This window comes from Maylandia zebra, unplaced genomic scaffold, assembly GCF_041146795.1.
Source record: "Maylandia zebra isolate NMK-2024a unplaced genomic scaffold, Mzebra_GT3a scaffold03, whole genome shotgun sequence".
NCBI classification, from domain to species: domain Eukaryota; kingdom Metazoa; phylum Chordata; class Actinopteri; order Cichliformes; family Cichlidae; genus Maylandia; species Maylandia zebra.
In genome coordinates this window covers 4302635-4313129 of record NW_027490033.1, presented here as the reverse complement: position 1 = coordinate 4313129, position 10495 = coordinate 4302635, and the positions used below count along the sequence as shown (strand labels likewise).

General features: G+C 42.7%; 2 long non-coding RNA genes across 2 annotated transcripts; one reads left to right on the top strand and one right to left on the bottom strand.

Annotated features, from left to right (window-relative positions):
• Nucleotides 1-52: 52 nt before the first annotated feature.
• LOC112433022 (uncharacterized) lies at nt 53-6579 on the bottom strand. Its single transcript, XR_003023328.2, has 3 exons — nt 6135-6579; nt 932-989; nt 53-746 (listed from the first exon to the last, which is right to left on the bottom strand). It is a non-coding gene; the product is annotated as an uncharacterized LOC112433022 (long non-coding RNA).
• On the top strand, nt 1439-8746 carry LOC112431103 (uncharacterized). Its single transcript, XR_013096197.1, has 3 exons — nt 1439-1553; nt 1790-1902; nt 8192-8746. It is a non-coding gene; the product is annotated as an uncharacterized LOC112431103 (long non-coding RNA).
• Nucleotides 8747-10495: the final 1749 nt, after the last annotated feature.

Here is a 10495-nt window from a genome sequence, read left to right as displayed (position 1 = left end):
AACCTCAATGAACTGACGAAACGATGTAAAGAAACGTCAGCCAAAACAACCGTGTGACAGACTAAGAGTCATACAGAAACAATTTGGTGACACTACTGCTGCTAAAAGGTGGCTCTGCAAGCTACTCACTCATGTACAGTGCTTAGTTTTTCAGAGTACTCTATAGATTCCTATGAAAACACTCTTTTCCACATGACTGTATGTCAGATAAAAGAGATACGATCTGTGAAGAGGATTCTGAGAAGAGAAAACATCTGGGGACCTGTCCCGAAAAGTTCATTTTGTTCATCTGGACGTAGAGTTTTCAGTAGCAGGAACGCTCTGTCACTCATCCGAGTTCGACTTCAGACTTCTTCTGTCTCAGCTCAGTGCAGGTTTCCCCAACCTTTGTTTGAAATTAGACTTTACATATTGTCCAGTTTCAGCAAGGGAACTGAAAAGTGTGCTGAGGATAAATGATCAATTAGGCAGATGTAAATGAACAACAGCTGCAGGCTGGTGGCTCTGACATCACACCTGATGGACACCTAGAAGGCTAGATTCAATTGTTTTGGAGTTTCTGAAGACCGTCTATGACTCTGGGGTGACATCAATCATCTTTTATGGTGTGTTCTGCTGGGACAGCTGGGGTTTCCCTCTTTCCCCTGCTGGGATGGGCACGCACACGTCGCTGAGATGTGTGGTCTCAGGTAACTGGTACTGCTGGAGGCTGCAGGTGACATAGTCATACTATACCAGTGTAATAACTGAAATAGAAATGAATAAATAAACAGATAACATAGTCACATGAACAAGAGGAGCCTATAGAGATTCTAAGTAGCTGATCTTGCAAAAGCAAAATGTGCTCTGCACCACAATGCATTCAGGTCACAATTCTGATTGCAAAAGCTGGCAGATAGGACAGGATATTAAAAATAAAACAAAAACCCACCTCCCACCACATGCAGGTCATCCTAGCAGCACTGAGCAGCTCCTACAGTGACACGCTGCTGCAACAACAGTGTGCGAGGAGAAATTTCAGATATCTTTCCAGCTGCTGTCAGACTCTACAATAGAGTCTTAGTGCCCACTTTAAAATTAGGTGTATACAACATCAGGGGAATAACAACACGTGATATATTACACCGTGCCATTATTTACTTAACAAAAACTAAGCCAAAAGGCCGTTTCTGCACTTTTTTCACAAATGTCAATATTTTTTTAATTTACTTATTTTTAAAACATGTGGTTTATTGAATTGAAAAAAAAAATAGCTGCAATTGTTGTAACGCGAGCTATGAAAGACAACCTGCATCTGCAGCTGTGGTCACTGGTCCTCACATCATGTTTGCAGCATGTTCTGAACCACAAACAGAGCAGTGCTAACTGGTGGGCTGGTGATGTAGACACTGATGCTAGTTAATTTAAGGTGGGGCTGCTGAAATGTTTAAAAGCTGAAGCCCCCAAAGTTTTACTTGTCTGTGACACAAATGAGCTCCAACCTGCTCAGGTAGAATTTAACAACAGCTGAGCTGCACTAGACCTGGTCTCTGCTCATCTTGACTCCTCGTTTGGTAAGAACTTTTTATTTGTATATTTAAAATCTTTTATAGACAGCATGTTTATTTTGAATAACTCGATCTCCTGCCACACTTATACTCACATTCACTAACCAGATATGGGCTTTAAAACATGCATCATCTGGGTTCTGTGACCATGAATATCGTGAATAAGAAATGTGCATGCACAGGCAGAGGCCTATCTTTTTTTATTTATGTTCAAATAATGTTCAATTTTAATTCCCCTTTAGAGCATTTCATTTACTGAAGACATCTTCACCATCCGCTGTTCCAGACGACTGACTCGTGCCTGAACTCCTGCAGGTTAATCAACCAACCACTGATCAGTAAAGCAAAAAATACGGTAAGTGTCCTCATTTGGAAAAGTTTGCTTAAAAGTTTCATAACTTTCTAATATAAATAATTATATTTAGCAAGAATGTTGTCATGACTGAGTGCAATGACCGTTTCCCTCTGTAAGGTTCAATGTGTGGATGCAAGTAGAGAAGTTGCCTTTAGATACACCTCATGAACTCATCAACTGAGACTCAAAAATCATCAAATTTATTTAAATTACTTAATTTGTTGTTCATTTTCACTTGTTTACCATATCTACCATATGTAAGTAAATGATTAAATTTGCCTGTTTTAAAAATATCCAGTCATACTCTAAAAAACGTACACAATATTATTGTTCAACATGTCCTCCAGTGCCTCTGATAAGTTTCAAAATATTTACTGAAGAAAAAATTGACTGGTTTAGATGTTGAATTTTTTGAAGCTGTTATATTGATTTTGATTTTCTTTATTTTATCATTTAATGATTTAAAAGACTACATTAAAGTAACGACAGCTGTTTTCGGTTATTTTTAAATGATGGTTGGCGTTTACTAGATGACCCTCAAGCACCAGGAATTCCTTGCTTACGGCCACACATTGAACCGTAAATGGCGACGTAGACGCGCAAATTATTTTCTAGAGTAGATAGCGAGCCAAAATTAATATTTCAACTGAGGGGTGCTTTGCAGACATATTTTCAGGCACTTTCCAATAACCTGCAGTCTTTACGGTGAGGACACACAAACATTAACCCGACTGGAACATAACTGTATGAAAATATATCACCTGTATAAGATAACCTTTATTAGTCCCACACGTGGGAAATTTGTTTTGTCACAGCAGGAAGTGGACAGTGCAAAAGTTATGACGCAAAAATTAGAATACAATAAGAATAAATACAGTACACAGCTGTACAGAATAGAATAAAATAATATACTATATACAGTAGAATAAAATAGAATAAAAATATACAATAAGATAAAAATAGAATACGAATGCTATATACAACTGAGTAAAAATACAACGATGCCAGAAAAGATTATTGCACTTAGTGTTATTGCACATGTGTGGATGTGTGTGTTTGTTCAGTTAAAGTCTTTGTTGTGGAGTCTGACAGCAGTGGGGAGGAAAGACCTGCGAAATCTCTCCGTCCCACACCGTGGGTGCCGCAGTCTCCCACTGAAGGAGCTGCTCAGTGCTGTCACAGTCTGCTGCATGGGGTGGGAGACGTTGTCCAACAGGGATGACAGCTTAGCCGCCGTTCTCCTGTCACTCACCACCTCCACTGGGTCCAGAGGGCATCCTAGAACAGAGCTGGCCCTTCGGATCACCCTGTTCAGTCTCTTCCTGTCCCCAGCAGAGATGCTGCCGCCCCAGCAGACCACACCATAAAAGATAGCAGAAGCCACCACAGAGTCATAGAAGGTCTTCAGGAGTGGGCCCCCCACCCCAAACGACCTGAGTCTCCGCAGCAGGTACAGCCTGCTCTGCCCTTTCCTGTAGAGGGCGTCTGAGTTATGAGTCCAGTCCAGTCTATTGTTCAGATGAACACCAAGGTACCTGTAGCTGTCCACAGCCTCAATGTCCATACCCTGGATGTTCAGTGGTTGCAGTGGAGAATGCTTGTGCCTGCGGAAGTCTACCACCAGCTCCTTGGTTTTACTGGCGTTGATCTGGAGGTAGTTCAGCTGGCACCAGTCCACAAAGTCTTGAGTCAGTCCTCTGTACTCCTTGTCGTCCCCATCAGTGATGAGGCCGACTATTGCAGAGTCATCAGAGAACTTCTGCAGGAAGCACTGGGTGGAATTGTGGGAGAAGTCTGCAGTGTAGATGGTGAAGAGGAACGGAGCCAGAACCGTTCCCTGTGGGGCCCCCGTACTGCAGACGACCCTGTCCGACACACAGCCCTGAGTCCTCACATACTGTGGTCGGTCGGTGAGGTAGTCCAAAATCCAGGTAGTGAGGTGATGGTCCACTCCAGAGTTCTCCAGCTTGTCCTTCAGAACCGAGGGAAGAATAGTGTTGAAGGCACTGGAGAAATCAAAGAACATGATTCTCACAGTGCTTCCAGCGGTCTCCAGGTGAGCGAGGGAACGATGTAGGAGGTGAATGACGGCATCATCCGCTCCAATGCCAGGCTGGTAGGCAAACTGAAGTGGGTCCAGTGATGAGCTTGTTAGGCGCCGAAGCTGAGCCAGGACCAACCGCTCCAGGGTCTTCATCAGGTGGGATGTCAGAGCCACCGGCCTGTAGCTGTTGAGGTCCTTGGGGCGTGAAGTCTTTGGCACTGGTACAACACAGGAGGTTTTCCAGAGCTGTGGGACTCTTCCCAACCTCAGGCTCAGGTTGAAGAGGTGCTCCATCACCCCACACAGTTGGTCCGCGCAGGACCTGACGACCCTCGAGCTGATGCCATCTGGACCCGCTGCCTTCTTGCCATTAATCCTCCTCAGTTCCCTCCTAACCTGGGTGGTTGAGAGAGACAGGCTGGAGCCTTGTGTTGAGTGTGTATTGGATGCTGTTGTTGGGGGTGGGGGGGAGTGAGCAGGGTGAATAGAGGAGGTGTGAAGTGTCTGAGGTGGAACAGCAGCAGTGGGGGTGGGTGAGTCTGCAGCCGATGTTGCAGACTGCCTCATGGCTGAATCAAATCTGTTGAAGAAATGATTCAGTTCATTTGCCCATCTCACATCCCTCCCAGGCAGAGAGTTCTGCTGTTTGTGGCCCGAGATGGTTCTGAGGCCTCTCCAGACTTCACCAACGTTGTTTTGTTGAAGCTGGTTCTCCATCTTCTGCCTGTAGCTCTCCTTCCCATTCCTTATCAGTCCCCTCAACTCTCTCTGCACCCTTTTCAACTCCTCTTTGTCTTTGGATTTGAAGGCCCTCCTCTTCTGCTTGAGGACAGCTTTAATTTCTGGGGTAATCCAAGGTTTGTTGTTGGAGAAACACCGTACAGTCCTGGTAGGTACGGTGTTATCCACACAGAAATTAATATAGTCAGTAATGCATGTAGTAAGGCTGTCGATGTCCTCTCCATGGTCGTCACAGATCACCTCCCACACAGTCGACTCAAAACAGTCCTTAAGAGCCTCCTCGCTCTCCTCTGACCATCTCAGCACTGTGCGGGTGGCTGGTGGCACCCTGCGCACTAAGGGCTCATACACAGGGACAAGGTGCACCAGGTTGTGGTCAGATTTGCCCAGTGGAGGGAGAGGTGATGAACTGTATGCCTCTTCAGCATTGGCATACAGTAAGTCCAGTGTTTTATTGTCTCTGGTTGAGCAGGTCACATACTGGGTGAAGGTGGGCAGTGTGGAGTCCAAAGAGGCATGATTGAAGTCCCCTGATATTATGAGAAGGGCTCTCGGAGATTGTGTTTGCAGTCTGCTGACCACTGAGTGGAGAGTGTCACAGGCTGCATCCGCGTTGGCCGAGGGGGGGACATACGCTGTTATTGCGATAACGTGCGAGAATTCCCGGGGCAGGTAGTGCGGACGCATGCAAACGGCTAACAGCTCAATGTCTCTGCTGCAGAGTTGTTCTTTCACAGTGATGTGCCCAGGGTTACACCATCTGTCGTTCACAAAAACTGCCAGTCCCCCTCCTTTCCTCTTACCGCTCTCTCTCGTCCTGTCCGCTCGCAGCATCTGAAATCCCGGTAGTGTCACGCTTGTGTCCGGAGTTAGCGGTGTTAGCCACGACTCCGTTAGCATCATGATGCTACATTGCCGGTACTCCCTCTGTGACCAGGTTAGCGACGTGAGCTCATCCATCTTATTGGGCAAAGATCTTACGTTTCCAATGATTACAGAAGGAAGAGATGGTCGATAACGTCTCCTTCTCGGGCGACGGCGCTCCTTCCCAGCACGACACCCCCGTCTTTTCCTCCTCAGCTCGCTGGGAATGTCGGGTCTGTCCGCCGGCAGTACCGCTGCGGGACGCAGCGCTAACAGCTGATCCTTACTGTAAACAAAGGATCCCTGCTCTGGGTCCCCAGACACGCGTGAAAAAAGTAGAAATAAACTAAGAAAAACGACCAGAACTAGCACAAAACGGTAGAACATGGTTGCAGAGTCTAATTACTGATACGTTAGTTATAAAAAATTACGAGAAGAAAAGATAAGAAAGAAAGAAACTCAGAATGAGCAGAGCTGCTGTAACAGGCTGCCGCACACGGGGGGCGCCGGAAGTCAGGTATTTATGTTCGCTTCGTAGTTACACTGTTTAAAACAAAATATTAAACCAAACTGCGGTAATTACCTGTCCAGCAGAGAGCTCAGGTAAATTCTTTCTGTCTGCTTTGCTTTATCAGAGATCGTCTGTCTTTTCCTTCCGACTTGTCTCTCCGCGCTTTCTGCTCAAGTCAGCCCCCTCCTCTGCCGCGCATGCCCGACGGGGTCTGCGCAGCGCGTGCACCACAGGTGTGGAGAAGTACTGCTTAGTGTTGCAGTTTCAAAATAAAAGCTGCCAAAAAGCGAAACATGCTGCCTTCAATGTTTCAAACCATGTTCCAGGGTTTTTAGTTCACCATGTATAATGTTAAAACAAGAAAATAAAAGACAGATCTGAACGTTTGAAAATGTTTTGGAAAAACTCCATAAAGAATAGATGAAAAACACTGAAATTATCCTTTTATTTATGTTGATCCATTAAGTTGGTTCATTTTTTTGTTACATAAGTTGTTTTTAAAGTTAAACTTGTGTGGGTTTCTATATAAGTCAATAAAAAAAAAAGCCATTAAAAATGAAAAGTAAACTCTGCCAAAGAAACTGAGAGGTTCTGGAAGCGTGGAGTTCAGTTTGCAAATTTATCTAATGCAAAAAACATCTATGAATAAAACTTTGTTGGCCAGCAGCTTTTCAAAAAGACAAAAAAGAGAAAAGATGGTCATAAAAAGAAGCTATTATCTGGGGGGAAATAATCATTTGATCCCCTGCTGAGTTTGTAAGTTTGTTCACTTATATTAAATAATCAGTCTCTAATTTTTTTAAGTATTTTCATTTTGATGTAATGAGACAGAATATCAACCAAAATTGAATAAAAAATGTATTTGCTAAAATAAATGAATTGATTTATATGTCACTGAGTGAAGTAAGTATTTGATCTCAAACACAACTTAGTACTTGGTGGAGAAACCCTTATTGCCCAGCACTGCGGTAATATGTTTCTTGTAGTTGGTCACTGGGTTTGCTCACATCTCAGGAGGGATTTTTTTCCACTCCTCCTTCCACAAACTCTCTAAATTCTTTAGATTTCTTTGCTGCTGTTTGGTAACTTTAAGCTTCAGCTCCCTCCACAGATTTTCTTCAGGACTGAGGTTTGGAGACTGCCTTAGCTCCACTCCATGTCCTTGTGCTTCTTCTTTAGCCACACCTAAAGTATGCATCAGTGGTATGTTTTAGGCCATTGTCATGCTGGAAGACCCATCGATGACACATCTTCAGTCTTTTGCCTGAGAGAAAGTGGTTCTTGTCCAAGATTTTGCAGTACATGGCTCCATCTACTGGCCGCCTCAATGTGGCGAGGCGCCCCACAGTATAATGTTTCCACTTCTGTGCTTGACAGTGGGGATGGTGTTCTGTGGGTTACACTCAGCATTTCTCTTCCTCCAAACACAGTGGGCTCAGTTCATGCCACAGAGTTTTTGATTTCAGATGACCACAGCATTTCCCCCCAAACCTTCTCTCAATCATTTAGATGTTTACTGGCAAACTTAAGACTGGCCTGTAGTTTTGGGCTGATCCAACACCTTTCTCATGATTATCCTCACCCCATGAGCCAAGATATTACATGGAGCAAGATAAGAGGTCTTTGGTCTTGACCATGACTTTTCTTGTCCCTGAGGTCCCTTGCCCGAGTAGACCTCAGTAACTAATCCTTTTACACTTCTTCAATCTTGCCCATGGTGGTGGAGATGGAGTTGGAATGGAAGAATTTGGTACTGTGGACAGGTGTGCTTTATACACATAATAAACTGAGATTGGGAGTATCTGTAATGGACTGATTGATTGACTGTAATCCAGTCTGTGGGAACCAGAACGCTTGTTGGGTTGTCGAGGATCAAAAACTTACTTCACTCAATTATATGCAAATCAGTGAAAAGAAATCATGTATTGTGTTTTTTTTCTGTTGGTGTTCATGTCTCTCTCCAGTAAAATAAAACATCCACAAAAGTTAGAGACTGTTTATTTCTTCATAAGGGAACAAATTTACAAATTCAGCAGGGGATCAAATACTTACTTCTGCCACTACAGTGATGACGCTTTTGTTGCATTAAATTCTTGATCTGGAAAATGTTCCTGTTTTTCTCTCTCCAGGAAACAATGAGGATCATGTTTACCTGTTTGCTGCTTGTGCTGCCCTTTGTTACTGGACTCTCAAAACCAGCCAATCTCCAACCCAACCGAATTGAGAAGCGACTGAATGAAACAAATTATGAAAAGTTTAGACGACAGCATGTAGATGCCAAGATGAGCGTGAAAAAATGTGATACAGAAATGAAAAAAAAGAAAATATATGCTGATCGAAACAAATGTAAGGATGTTAACACATTCATCCTCAGTGATTACAAACAGGTCAAAGCCATTTGTAACGGTCAAGGAAGATATGATCAGACGAATGGCACGACAAAGAGTGTAGCAAAGTTTCGCATTGTTAGATGTGACCTAAAGAACAATGGAGCCAGGAAACCCAAGTGTCAGTATAAAGGCACACTTCTCACTAACAGAATAGTTGTGGTCAAATGTGAAGGAAAGTTACCTGTGCACTATTGTGGTGATGAAATGACCTTTGAATCCAATAATGCAACTATAGGAAAAATCCCCATGCGCTCTACTTCTGTACCCACAAATATACATTTCTGAGATAACAAAAGAGCAACATTTATCATCAGCTCTAACTGTAACAGTTGGTGAAATGTTAGTATTTGACCACTAGGCGGAGCTCTTGTAATGATAATGTAACTAACTCATTTTATTTTGTATGTTTTATTTTTGTGTTGAGCATGTTAACATTTTCCTTTTTTGCCTACCGGATTGGTGTAAAGTTAATTTGATACCGAAAATAGCCGGTTAATTTTGTAAATAACAGGTAAGGGCAGAGGTCACTTCCTGTTTTGGAAAAAAAAGTCAGAGAAGCTGCGCATGGTGACGGTCTAGCCGTGTAAAAGTCAAGCTAAGAAAGAAGAAATAAGCCCTAAGTTCCAATTACACCGGTTTGTCTACTTGCAGGCCAAAGTGGTATGTTTGTTTATATTTTGTGAATTTTATATTGTAATATGTTTTAATGCTGAAATATAATTTTCTTGTACATTTGTATTCACCAGTTCTACGGTGTACCTGTACGTTAAGAGAAGCACAGTAAACATCAGTAAAGAAGAACTCTCGTGTCTCTCGTGTATGTGTACAAGCCGGCATACTAACTAAACGTCGCTGGAAACATCTTCTTCATTATAAGTTTTTATTTGAGTCTGTCTTAGCAATAAGTATATACATTTTTTAACATGTGATCAACCTGTATTTCTTCACACGTTACATGAAATAACATAAAACTATTATTTCCTTCTGATGAGGGAATTTTATATTCATCCCACCAATACCGACATATTAATTGTACTGACTGTAGGATGCTGTGTAGAAATAATCTCTTAGATCCAGCTTGCTTCTAATAAAATATTTTTTATCTGATCACAGAATAAGCATATAATAAAAGTCACTTTTTGGTGTTTGTTGGTTTTTATATATTTATTTTTTAACATTTGGAGCATCACCAGTTACAAGACTCACAAGCTGACAAGTTCTTATTCAGCGCCCTGTCTCTTGTTTCTTTTGTTTTTAATGTCATCCAATTTTTGTGTTTTCATTTTGGCATGCGATTCATTTCTAAGACTTTTCTAAACGTCTAAACGTCGTTGCCATAACGGAGGGGGCTTGAGCATTTGCCCCTTTCCTCTTGGACGTCCCAAGAGCCCTGTTCTTGAGGCATTACTATTTTTTAATCTGTGTACATGTGCTGTCTGTGCCCCTCAACAATAACATTTAACTAATAACCCCAATTTTGCTAAATAAAAGGATCTGGCTTCCACTAGTCACATGATGCCCATTAACTAATTCTCGACTTTGACGGCAGAGGGCATTGGTTACGAGATCACAAAGAACATGCACATTTTTTGCCGCCTGGGTGGTGCGGAGCTGTAAGCGAAACACACAAAGTAATTGGGAGATGCAGACTGGTGCAACAAAAACCAGTAAGTAGGTGTAGAGCGTACACTGTAGTCTATAGCAGCGGTCCCCAACCCCCGGGCCACGGACCGGTACCAGGCCTTGAGTCGTTTGGTACCGGGTCAAGAGAGTTGAAGCTCGTACCGCACAGAAAAAATAAATAACTTACATTATTTCCGTTTTATTTATTATCCGACTCTGAACAGTGTTTTATTTGGAAAAAGACTGAATTCTCTCAGTTACTTCAGTCTATGACTGACTCTTGACGCATGTCAAGATACATTAGTTAATATTAAACCCACAAACTAGCAAAATTAGTAAAAAACAGATGTCTTTGGAGGGTTTCTTTGCAAAGGAAAAAAGGCCCAGTGAGGAGACAGAAGAAGAGTCTATGACAACTAC